The 12,569-nt window shown below is 44.9% G+C and overlaps 1 protein-coding gene across 5 annotated transcripts in view; it reads left to right on the top strand.

Moving 5' to 3' along the window:
- Positions 1–12,569, top strand: part of GRB10 (growth factor receptor bound protein 10) — a 196,770-nt gene that overhangs the window by 51,308 nt on the left and 132,893 nt on the right. The gene's annotated exons all lie outside the window — the stretch shown is intronic.

Here is a 12,569-nt window from a genome sequence, read left to right as displayed (position 1 = left end):
TTAGGAGAAAAGAAGTCTCTAGTCAGTGGTCTGTGTTTTATTGTAGTGGCAGTGCTTTCCTCTTAGGTGTTGATTGGAAGGATTTTGGAGTATATATATTTTGTAAAGTATTTAAAACCAAGGGCTGTTTTATAGAGCATCCTGGGTTTTTCTGATGAAGTTTGAACCACTTTCTCAAGAATTATGCAATCAGATTTGTAGGCAGCAAGGACACATCTGAGTGTTCTGTTTCCCACTGGTGTTAACGTCACTTATTCCCACGTGAAGATTGTGCTTCTGGGACGGTGGGTGGTGTGGCTGGCAATGTGGGTGGCATCTTGCTCGTCCCCCCTCCTCTTTTTTTTTTTGGCTACGCTGCGAGGCTTGTAGGATCTTAGTTCCCCGACCAGGGATTGAACCTGGGGCCACGGCAGTGAAAAGCGCTGAGTCCTAACCACTGGACTGCCGGGGAAGTCCTTCCCCTTTTTGACTTAATTGATTTAGTCTCTTAATTTCTGTTTCTTGTTTTATAATTTTAATATGCAAAGATCTGTCCCTTGGAAGTTACCCAGAGGCAGTCAGTAATTTATAGTGATTCATGAACCTCAAGAATCAGGGATTATAAGTGATGATGTCAATAGTGAAAACAAAACATTAATGAATTAAAAAAAATATATATATATATAAGAGAAGATAAGTTCTTTTCAAAGGACCCCCATTTTAGATCTGTATGTAAGTTATCTACATTTTTAAAAATTAAAAAAAAATTTTAAACTTTTTATTTTATATTGGAGCATAGTTGATTAACAATGTTGTGGTAGTTTCAGGTGTACAGCAAAGTGATTCACTTATACACACACGTATCTATTCTTTTTCAGATTATTTTCCCATTTAGGTTGTTACATAATACTGAGCAGAGCTCCCTGTGCTATACAGTAGGTCCTTGTTGGTTATTCATTTTAAATATAGCAGTGGGTACATGTCATTCCCAAACTATCTGGAGAAAAACATGGTCCAAAAGGATGCACCCCAGTGTTCACTGCAGCACTATTTACAATAGCCAGGACGTGGAAGCAACCTAAGTGTCCATCAACAGAGGAATGGATAAAGAAGATGTGGTACATATATATATATATATATATATATATATATAAAATATAGTATACAATGGAGTATTACTCAGCCATTAAAAAGAATGAAATGATGCCATTTGCAGCAACATGGATGGACCTAGAGATTGCCATACTGAGTGAAGTAAGTCAGACAGAGATAGTTAGGGAGTAATCCACATTTTAAATTATAATGGCTTTTCTTCTTGCCCCATCCTCCCTCCTCCAAGGTCCCCTGGTCGTGCACGGGCAGGATCCCATAATGTTGGGGGGCACCCCATCCGTCCTTTGCTCTGACTCTCAGGCCCTCAGTGGTTCCCCGTCCGTGAGGTCCTGTGTCACTGTGTGGCCCTGGGCAGGTCGCCCGGCATCTCAGAGCCTGTGCCTTCATCTGCGACACTGGGATGGCCACGCTCACAGGTGTCAGAGTGGTCTAGGTTTCACTGCGCCCGTGTGGGTTTCACCTTGTCCAGGGCACACATTTACCCAAGGCAGGCAGGTGTCCTCCTTGTCTCTGCAGACGCGGACGTGAGCAGGACAGGGTGTGGTCCCTGTGATTCTGTGTCCAGTGCTGTCCCCAGGTCTTCTGCCCTGTGCAGCCTGCCCATCCTCTGTGGCGGTCCTCCCTCCCTTGTCTCCTGACGTCATCCAGTGGTGCCACCTCGTCTGAGCATGGGCTTAGCAATCCCGTCTTGTGCCCGACGCACAACCTCCGTGCCCGCACGCCCCTGCTTCAGAGGTGGGGACGTGTCTCAGAAGTCCAGTGCCCTGGTTGAGGGTCTGTATTGGCTTTATTCCCCATGTGGTACAATGCATCCTTGTAGCTTAGTTATTTTATACTCAGTAGGTTGTGTCTCTTAATCCCCTACCCCTACCTTGCCCCCTGACCCCACTGGTAACCACTAGTTTGTTCCCTGAATCCGTGAGTCTGCTTCTGTTTTGTTATAGTCACTAGCTTGTTGTGTTTTTTAGAGTCTAGGTGTAAGTGAGATCATACAGTTCAAACAGCATATTTCAAACAAGTCTCTCCAAGCGCTGAGATGTGCAGTCCTAGGTCCTGCTCGCACACGTGGTCAGAGTTAGACCCTGGTCCCTAAGGACACACGGTTTGCAACGATGGGGTCATTCTTTGCTGCAGGTAGTTCTGATGGCTGTTTAACCTGCACCCCTCCCCCTGCCCTTCCACCAATGCCTGATGGAGAAAGGCGAAAACCGGCCTTCTAAAAGGGATTCTTTATATTTGCATAGGAAAAAATAATAGATTTTTCAAAGGCAAAAACAGACGGGGCACAAGCTTCCAGTTGGGAGTCTAGCCCTTAGCGTTCAGTTATGGCCATTTTGAAAGCTGAGTGTAGTTTTCACTTCAAACAGCTTTGTAGTTGTAGGGTCCCCCCAACCCACCCCCCAGAAGGAGAGGCGTGATTCTTCAAAGCTTTGTTGCACTTTTCTTCCATTTTTTCCCCTTGCCAACATCATAAAAAAAAGGAATAATAATTGTAAAAGAAAAAGATGAGAGCGGTGGTTCTCAACATCAGAAGCGCCCGAGGAGCTTAAAACAACGCCCCTTCTCCCAATTCGAGATCTTGTTTTCACTGGTCTGGGGTCCAGCCCAGGTAATTGGAGTTTTAAAAACTCCCGGAATGGATTTGCTGCACAGCCCAGTGGTGGGCGCCGGGTCGGCCCGAGTGTATCGCCTGACAGTCCTGAAAAACATGTTGCTTTGCAGCCCTCATCCCCAAAGTCTCTGATTTAGTAGGCCCAGGTCTGGGCTGAAATTTGTATTTTAACAAGTTCCCAGGTGATACCTGTGCTGTCTGTTCATAATCTGAAAACCATAGGACTGTTGGGTTCTGGTTAAGGGAGTGGACTTCTGGACTGAGCTCTCCTACCTTCCTCAGTCCTTCCCATCACTAGCCCTGGGACCTTGACCGTTCTGCTCATTTCCTCTTGTAAACAGTGGGAATCATACACACACAAATCCATAGACACAGTTAGCCCAGGCCTGGTCTAAACAAGTACATGGTTTTCTTTATACTGGAAATATATAGGTGGAAGGAGGGTGGGTTGGTTTTTTTTTTTTTTTTTTTTTTTGCGGTATGCGGGCCTCTCACTGTTGTGGCCTCTCCCATTGCGGAGCACAGGGTCCGGACGCGCAGGCTCAGCGGCCACGGCTCACGGGCCCAGCTGCTCCGCGGCGTGTGGGATCTTCCCGGACCGGGACACGAACCTGTGTCCCCTGCATCGGCAGGCGGACTCTCAACCACTGCACCACCAGGGAAGCCCAGGAGGGTGGGCTTTACTCAATTTGATCGTAAGATTTATTTTTTAGTTTATTCTGATTTTGGTATATATTTCTAATGAAAGTTATAATTTCATTGAAATTACCAGATTTCTTTCTTTACTAATGCCCATAAAATTACCATATGATGAAAAAAATCATTATATTCCTTTTCTTAATTAAAATTTCGTGTATTGGTGGGTTTTTAAAGTGTATTTTTAAGAATTTTGTCTTTTATTATCTTTCTTGGATTTTCATAAACTTTGTTATGTTTTGCTTTCTGGTTTGTTTTTGACCAGATTTCCTTCCTTCTGGTTCAAGGCTGGATTCACATTGTTTATATAATTTCTTTTTCCCTTTGTAGACGGTGCAGGAGTCATGGCCTTATGTGTTCTCCTGTCATGTCTCTTGCTCTGTGTTACCTCTTTCCACGAGGGACGGTGCTCATTGACCTAACTGTCCAGAGACGGTTATTGTATTAATTTTCTCCTTGGACCAGCTATTTAGGCCAGTGCTTGTTTTTGATTTTCAAGTGGCTGACTTGTTGCTTTTTACACAGATGTTTTTAATTTCTAGCTGTGTTGTGTTTGGCTGTGGCTCAGGGCGGGTTGGCACAGTGGCCGGCTGTCCCTGTGTCCACCCTGGCACCCGTGGAATCGGGTCTGTGCCTTCATGTCACAGGGGGAGGGGCTCAGCACAGGTGTTTCTTAGCTCAGAGATCTTTATGTGTTAGCAAGAGGCGCTGATACTCTTTGTGGCTTAGTATTTTTTAAAATCATTTCACAGGTGTTTGTAAATATTTGCACGTGTGCACTTTTCATGCCTATTCATTAATTCTGTCTCACCATTGCAGGGTGTTGTGCATTCTTTTGATCCCACTTTGATTCCTTCCTTTGCCCTCAGTGATGAGCACAAGTGTCCAGCAACAAACGCTTTTTCTCACTTCCTCCTTGGAGGTCTTAGGGTTTTGGTTGGTTGGTTTGCTGTTAGTGTAAACTTTTTACGGAAGCACAGCATCCACTTTTATAATTGAAGGTTCGTTTATAGTGTTGATTTGTTATCTGGAGGGTGAAGACCTAATACTGCTTTTGCTCATTACTAATTACACTTCTATCTGTGTGGATTAGTGTTTCTTTGTTTTAAAGATACTTTTCTATCATTGCCGCCACTGTTATTGTTGTGTTTGAGTGTGTGTTCTTGTATCTTTGCCTGTTCTGTCTCTGTCTCTCCCTTTTCTAGCTCTCTTTTTAAAGCTTTTCTATTTCACTTTGCTTTGGGTATTTTGTTTTACATCGGCATTTTTTTTTTTTTTTTGCGGTACGCGGGCCTCTCACTGTTGCGGCCTCTCCCGTTGCGAGGCACAGGCTCCGGATGCGCAGGCTCAGTGGCCATGGCTCACAGGCCCAGCTGCTCCGCGGCATGTGGGATCTTCCCGGACCAGGGCACGAACCCGTGTCCCCTGCATCGGCAGTCGGACTCTCAACCACTTGCGCCACCAGGGAAGCCCATCGGCATATTTTTGAATATTATTTTCAGAAGAAGGGAATTAGACAGTTGACATTTATTGCTCCATATGTCATCCATCTTCTGAACCAGTTTTTTCTGCTTTGAATGCTTCTTCATCTGCCTGTTTTCTATTTTCCCTTTGATGTTTCAAGTATTACTAGTTTATTTTTATCCTCTTATTGTGATTGAAAAGACAAGTATTCTGCTTTCAGTTCTGCAAGTGATTATCTTAAAATATCGTGAACATTGCAGTTATATTTTCCCTAGTAAGGGGCAGGATCTCTGCCTTTTATGAAAGGCACAGATTTCTTTTTAACAAATCCTACAGGGATTCATTTTAAGATTTGAAACTTCTCTTTTAATTTTTTTGTTTTTTCTTTTAAAAATTTTTTGTTAATTTTTTCCAGTTTTATTGAGATATAATTGGCATACACAACTGTATAAGTTTAAGTTGTACAGTGTAATTATTTAAGTTTATTATGAAATGACCACAGCATTTAATTTTTAAACTCAATTTTATTATTTAACCTGTCCACCGACAATTGTACTATTTAGTTTTATGCTATTATACGTTATATGTTATACATTATTTATTGCACATTGTTTATTATACTGTGATACCGTTTAGCCTTATTAGCTGGCAGATGCTTCTTGAGGCCCTACTACGTGCTGTCTGGGTGTGGCAGGCATCAAAAGGTGGGCGGCGTTTGCGGGGAGAGAAGAGAAAGAATGAAACAGACGCTCTGGGGAGCACAAAGAACATTTCCTGAGGAAGTGGGGCGGAGCTTCTCAGCAGTATTAAATGCTCATTCTGGATATGTGGTTACCTGAAAACAGAAAGGGCCCATTCACACAGTCTGGGATTCAGGGGGTCCTGGGCATGGCTGGTTGCCTTAAGCAGAGGCGTCGTGTTTTTCTAGAGTGGGTCAGAGATGGAGGTGGGCACAGGGACCAGTCTGGAGCAGGTGCCTGGAAAGCAGGGGGCAGTGTGGGGATGGACAGGCCAGTGGGCAGCAGCCTCCAGGCTGCAGGAGGACAGCCCATAAACCTGGAGGTGGGCGCGGACCGCAGGCCCCAGCCTGACCCTGTTTTCACACTGTGGGTCGCAACCCATTGTTGTTCCTGGAAATCAAGTCCGTAGGTCACGAAAACACCTTTAACGAGGAGAACAGAGCAGAAGGGGATGGATTGGGGCAGGCTGCGTGTAGTCTTCGCACTCGCTGAGCCGGGGTCACGGGGAGGCTGCAGGATCCACCCGGGCACCCGCTGCGTCCACCACAGTCAGCCTTCTCATCAGAGTCACGCTCACGGCAGGCCGGGTGCTGAACGGCTGAAATCCACCGTGAGTGTCATCTGTAGCTGGTCGTGATGTGAAAGGCATGGATAAGCACGTCATCTGCGTCAGCCTGAGTCTGCAGGGTTCCAGGGAGGAACGCCCCACGTACTTTTCAGAAAAAGGGTTGTTGAGTGCAGCACTTTTCACGTTTATGACAATTGTACCATTTTAATTTAGTACATATTGCCCTTAAAGTGGAAAAAAAAGAAAACCACATAAACATGAAAAGAACAAAGGCATGTTCAAGTTCAGCTGCTGGGTCCAGAAGTGTAAATATTGACAGTGTTAAGAAAAATGTTGACTCTAGAATCAGCAAACTTTTGACTTTGCCTGAACTGTGTTTCTGAACTACAGTCCAATAAGGAGAACAGGGCAAACTTTATGAAGAAGATTATTTAAATTTTTATCACAAGTTCAAAACTCAGTTGAAATGGGACATACATTATTTAGATTGGAATTCACGCGCAGGAGGACTGAACTTTCAGAAGTAAAGGGACGTATGGAAATAAGACAGCAAGCGGAACTTAGCGATGAGCCCCTTGAATCAAAGGAATGAAAGAGACAGTAGTGATGGGTACAATTTCTTCGTCATTCTACGCGTGTTAATGAGAATCCCTTTTATCACCGTAGATAGAAAGTTGCAATGTTGACCTGCTTTGGAAACTGTTCCTCAGTACCTGTATGGAGCACACCATTTTTGTTAAATCCACGGATGACTAACAATTTAACCTCGTTAAAGTAGCACAGTGTATCATTACCTCTGTACTGTTGTAGGGCATTTAGAAGTAAGGTTTCCTCAGACTCACAGACATAGAGAACAGACTGGTGGTTGCTACAGGGGAGGGGGCTGGGAGAGGGAATGGGTTGGGAGTTTGGGGTTAGCAGATGCCAACTGTTACACAGATAAACAACAAGGTCCTACTGTACAGCACAGGCAAGTATATTCCATATCCTGTGATAAACCCTAATGGAAAAGAATATGAAAAAGAATGTATATACCTATGTATAACAGAGTCACTGTGCTGTACAGCAGAGATTAACACAAGATTGTAAATCAGCTATATTTCAGCTAAAAAAAAGAAGTGAGGTTTTCTGTCCAGAGTGGGTACAGGTTTTTTAGTCTCCATGAGAACAGGATAATGATAGAGCTTTTAGTCTTTGTCAGGTGTGGGTGACAAATTATGAGATAATTTTTATGCAGGACTTGATGGATGGGTTCAATTTCGCCTCCTAGACAAGTGGGTTACACAGAGTCACAGAACTGAGAAGGGGTCAAGATACATCAAAATGGAAAAGCTTGAATAAACAAAAGCTATATTTGGAATCACTTCTTTATACATCTCTGAGTGTTAGCATCCTAAGAAATTCTGCCTGCTCTCATGGTTGTGTTATAAAAATTAGTGAAAGTTGTCAATTTTATTAAAGGAAGCTCACTGAATAGCCAACTTATCAATAATTTTTTTAAACATGGGGATAAAATATACAAAACATAAAATTTGCCATTTTAACCATTTTGAGTGTGCAGCTCAGTGGAATTATGTTCATAAAGCTGTGTAAACATCACTGCTGTTTATTTCCAGAACTGCTTCATCATCCCAAACGGAAATTCTGTGCCCGTTAAACAAACCCCCCACCTCCCAGACCCTGGTAACCTTTATTCTACTTTTTGTCTCTAAACTAGGTACCTCATACAAGTAAGATCATACAGTATTTGTCCTTTTGTGATTGGTTTATTTCACTTAGCATTGTTCGTCTTTAAGGTCCATCCATGTGGTGGCGTGTATCCAAATTCCATTTCTTTTCAAGGCTGAATAATAGTCCATTGTTTGTTTATAGTACATGTTGCTTACGCATTCATCTGGCGACGGACACTGGGTTTAGTTCCACCTTTCGGCTGTTGTAAACAGTGCTGCTATGAACATGCGTGTACAGGTACTTGTTTGAGTTCTTGCTTCCGATTCTTTTGGGTGTATATCTAGAAATAGAATTGCTGGAACTTGCGTTAATTCTGTGTTTAATTCTTTGAGGAATTGTCATGCCAGTTTTTACAGAGGCTGCACCTTACATCCTCACCAGCAATGCAGAAGGGTTCCAATTTCTCTGCATCCTCACCGTACTTATTATTTTCCTGGTGTCTCATTGTGATTCGATCTGCATTTCCCTAATGACTAGTGATATTGAGAGTCTCTTCATGCTTGTGGATCATCTGGGTATCTTCTTTGGAGAAGTGTCAAGTCCTTTGCCCATTTCTGAATTTGGTTTTTGGCTTTTTTGTTGTTGAGTTGCAGGAGTTCTTTATTTATTCTGGCTATTAAGCCCTTATCAGATATATAATTTGTAACTATTTTGTCCCTTTCTGTGGGTCTTTTGACTCTCTTCAGAGTGTCCTTTGATGCACACATTTTTTAAGTTGGATGAAGTTCAGTTTATATGTTTTTCTCTTTTGTTGCCTGTGTTTTTGGTGTCGTATCCTCGAAATCATTGTCAAATCCAGTATCATGAAAAATTTTCCGTATGTTTTATAGTTTTAACTCTACATTTAGGTCTTTAATCCATTTTTAGTTACTTTTTGTTTGTAGGGTAAAGTAAGAGTCCAGCTTTATTCTTTTGCATGTGGATATCCAGTTTCCCAGAACCACTTGTCGAAAAGACTGTCCTGCTGCCCAGTGAATGGTCTCGGGACCTTTGTTAAAAACCAGTCCACCATGTGTGAGGGTTTATTTCTGGGCTCTCTGTTCTGTTCCATTAGTCTATGTCTGTCCTTATGCCAGTATCACACTGTCTTGATTACCATAGTCTTGTAGTAAGTTCTGAAGTCAAGAAATGTGAGTCCTCCAACTTTGCTTTTCTTTTTCAAGATGTGTTTGGCTATTTGGGGTCCCATGAGAATCCTTATGAATTTTAGAAACATTATATCGATTTCTGCAAAAAATGCCAGTGGGTCTTTGATAGGGATTACATGGAATCTATAAAATGCTTTGGATAGTATTAATCATCTTAACAATATTAAATATTTCAACCCATGAATACATAATATTTGCCTTATAGCTTATTTATGTTCTTATAGCAACATTTGGTAATTGGTACACAAGTCTTTTGCTGCCTTGGTTAAATTTATTCTTAATTATTATTTTTGATGCTATTTTGAATGGAGTTGTTTTCTTAATTTCCTTTTCAGATTTTTCATTGTTAGTATTTGGAAACACACCTGATTTTTGCATGTTGACTTTTGTATCCTATAGATTTGATGAATTTATTTATTAAGCTCTAGGGTGTGTGTGTGTGTGTGTTTGTAAATTTTAGGGTTTTCTACAGATAAGATCATGTCATCTGTGAACAGAGATAACTTTAGTTCTTCTTTTCCCATTTAGATGTAGTTTATTTCTTTTTCTTGCTTGACTCCTCTGGCCAGAACTTCCTACACTTTGTTCAGTAGAAGTGGCAAAAGGATCATCCTCACCTTCCTTGTTTGTGATCTTGGAGGGAAAAGCTTTCCATCTCTCATCATTGAATGTGATGTTAGCTTTGGGTTTGATCTATCTTATTAGAGGCCAATTAATCCAAACCTTTTGCTGTGTCTAACGGTAGTTTTCTTTTCCCAGAGAACCTGCTCAACAGGGCTTATGGGATATGTATTTTTCTGGCTGGGAAGCAACCACATCTGGCAAATATTGGGTCGGCCAAAAAGTTCGTTCGGGTTTTTCCGTAGCCGCAGAAAAACCCGAACGAACTTATTGGCCGACTCAGTACTTTCAAAGGTGATATTTAGGTGGTAAAACTGGCACATTTAAATATTTTCGGCACTCTTAACCTCCATTAAATTTGCAGCTTCCAGGGGAAAATAAACAGTACGTCTCCATACGTCGCCTACATCCAGGAGTTCCTGAGGGCGTGCGAGATAGGGCAAGCAGGATGCACGGGTGAGCGGGGGACAGGGCAGTGACAGCAGGGGAGGTGGGGACGTGGGACAGCCTGATGGGAGGGGCACAGAGAGGATCCTGAGGGGCCAGGGGGGCTGTCCTCTGTGCAGAAAGGAGGGGCCTGGAGCACACTGACCCCTCCCCCAGGCCATTGGGAGTGAGGTGAAGGGGAGAAAAACAGCACCCCCAGGAAAGCGCGGCCACAGTGAGGGTGGAAGGCAGGAGGCGTGTTTGTTGAAAGGGCTGGGGGGTGGCGAGGACGTGGCGGGTGCCGGGCAGTGGCCCATAGAGTCGTCAGACCCACGCGGCCGTGTGTTTGCGGTGGGGAGGCCTACGGGGCATCATGGCGTGATCCTGGGCTCTTACAGCTAGTGGTTGGGGTGTTAATGTGTGTGTGTATTCGGAGATTTATTTTAAGGAATCGGCTCCAGTGAGGGTGAGGCCGGCAAGTCTGGGATCCGTGGGGCAGGAGTTTGCTACAGCCTTGAGGCCAGATTCCTTCTTCTCCAGGAAACCTCCATCTTTGCTCTTAAGGCCTCCAGCTGGTGGCACGAGGCCCACCCCCACCGTGGAGGGGACTCATTTTAAGTCCCGTGTCTGCAGATGTTTCCACTTCTACAGAATGCCTTCGGAGCAACCCCCCACTGGTGTCTGGTTAAAGGGCTGGGTGGTAGAGTGTGGACAGACGGACACAGCAGACTAAACTGCCGCGGGGGCGCGTGGCCTCAGGGCTAGAGGAGCCTGAAGGCCTGGGGGCTGCCGGTCCTGCGGAGGCTGCAGGGAGGCCACCAGCCTCACCCGTCCTGCCGTGGGGACAAAGCACCTCCGCCATCTTGTTACCATTGCCAGGTCTCTGCAGCCCAGCGGCCTCTCACGGGCCGTCCTTGTGTTTCTGTGCGGGTGACTTAAAGAGTCCCAGAGACCTCGCAGAAGACATAACTGGGTGACAGTAAATGCTTCTGCTCCTTTTAGCTGTGAGGACAGTTTGGTAGTGTTTTAATAATTTGGGATCTGTATTAGTTTTCTAGGACCCCCATAATAAAATATCATAGACTGGGTGGCTTAAACAACGGAAATTTATTTTCCCATAGCTCTGGAGGCCAGAAGTCTGAGGTCAAGGTGTGGGCAGGGCTGGTCCCTCCTGAGGCCTCTCTCCTGGGCGTGTGGATGGCCGTCTTCTCCCCGGGTCCTCACGTGGTCGTCCCTCTGTGTGTGTCTGTGTCCTCATCTCTTACGTTCGATCAGGACCCATGGTAATGTCTCATTTTGCCTTGGTTACTGCTTTGAAGACCCTACCTTCAAATATGGCCACATTCTGAGGTCCTGGAGGTTAGGGCTTCAACATATGAGTTTGGGGCGGGGTGAAGGGGACACAGTTCAGCCCATAACTGGATCTGACCTTGATTATTTTTGCAATCATGTTTGGTGGAATTAGTATCCCCAATTTTATGCCCTACCTAAGTCTTTCAGTTTTCCTCTGAGAAGCTTCTGTGAGTCTTTTATTTCTGAGTTCTAGAAAACTGAGCCTGTGATGTGAGTTGAGGGAGAAATCTGACATGTGAGGAGCCCTGTCCCGTGCCGATTTCTGGTCTTTCCCGGTCTGTCCTCTGCGTCCTGCATGTCACATTGTGCCATTGTGCTTTAGCTCATCCTCTCTGTGGGCTGTTTGTGGTGCTTCTGGAATTTCTCTCCCGTGGATTTAGTTCCCTGCAGTGTTGGTTCAGCTGGAACCAGCATCGGTTTGTCTTGTCCTGAGCAGGTCCTTGTCTGTAGTGTTTCTTCCAGTCCCATTTTTCCTGGGTTTTCTATTCTTTCATTGAGAGAAGTGAACCGTTTTCTCAATTTCTCTTATTTTTCTCATAGTAAAGCTACTTCAGGGAAATAAGCCTTTACAGGCCCCGGAGGGTAAGATTGGGAAACACCTTCTCAGCTCTGTTTCCCGGTTCACGCATCATCGAGGCTCTGGTTACTGTTCACTGAAACGCAGCCTCAGGGGTGAGCTGTCCCCTTGGAGGGGACACTGGACGCCCACCTGTCCCCGTAGGGGCGGAGGGTGTCCCTCCAGGTAGCCCTGGACGTGGCAGGTGGCCCTTGTTGCTGTCTGGTTTTCTCCCCTCTGACAGGGTGATGCTGAGGGCCCCCTGAGCCCCCTTTGTGAACCCTGCCTGCGTGGACACAGGCCCTGAAGAGCCAGGCAGTGTCTCTCCGCCGGTGCTTCCTGAGAGTGAGGCTGGGGGCTGCCACGGAGAGAGTTCTGTTACCAGGGAGCACAGGGTTCATCTGTGGGGAGTGAGACCAAGAAGGGGCATCTGCAGCTCAGTGTGGCAGATGGAAGGACGGGTGTGAGCCCAGAGTGGACACTGACTGAGCTATCGTGGGTGGTGGTGATTGGTGAGGGGCAATTCAGGGGGGCTTCCTGGAGGAGGTGATCCCTGAGCTCA

The sequence above is a fragment of the Delphinus delphis genome, chromosome 9 (assembly GCF_949987515.2).
Source record: "Delphinus delphis chromosome 9, mDelDel1.2, whole genome shotgun sequence".
Classification (NCBI taxonomy): Eukaryota; Metazoa; Chordata; class Mammalia; order Artiodactyla; family Delphinidae; genus Delphinus; species Delphinus delphis.
This window is presented reverse-complemented; position numbering and strand designations above follow the sequence as displayed.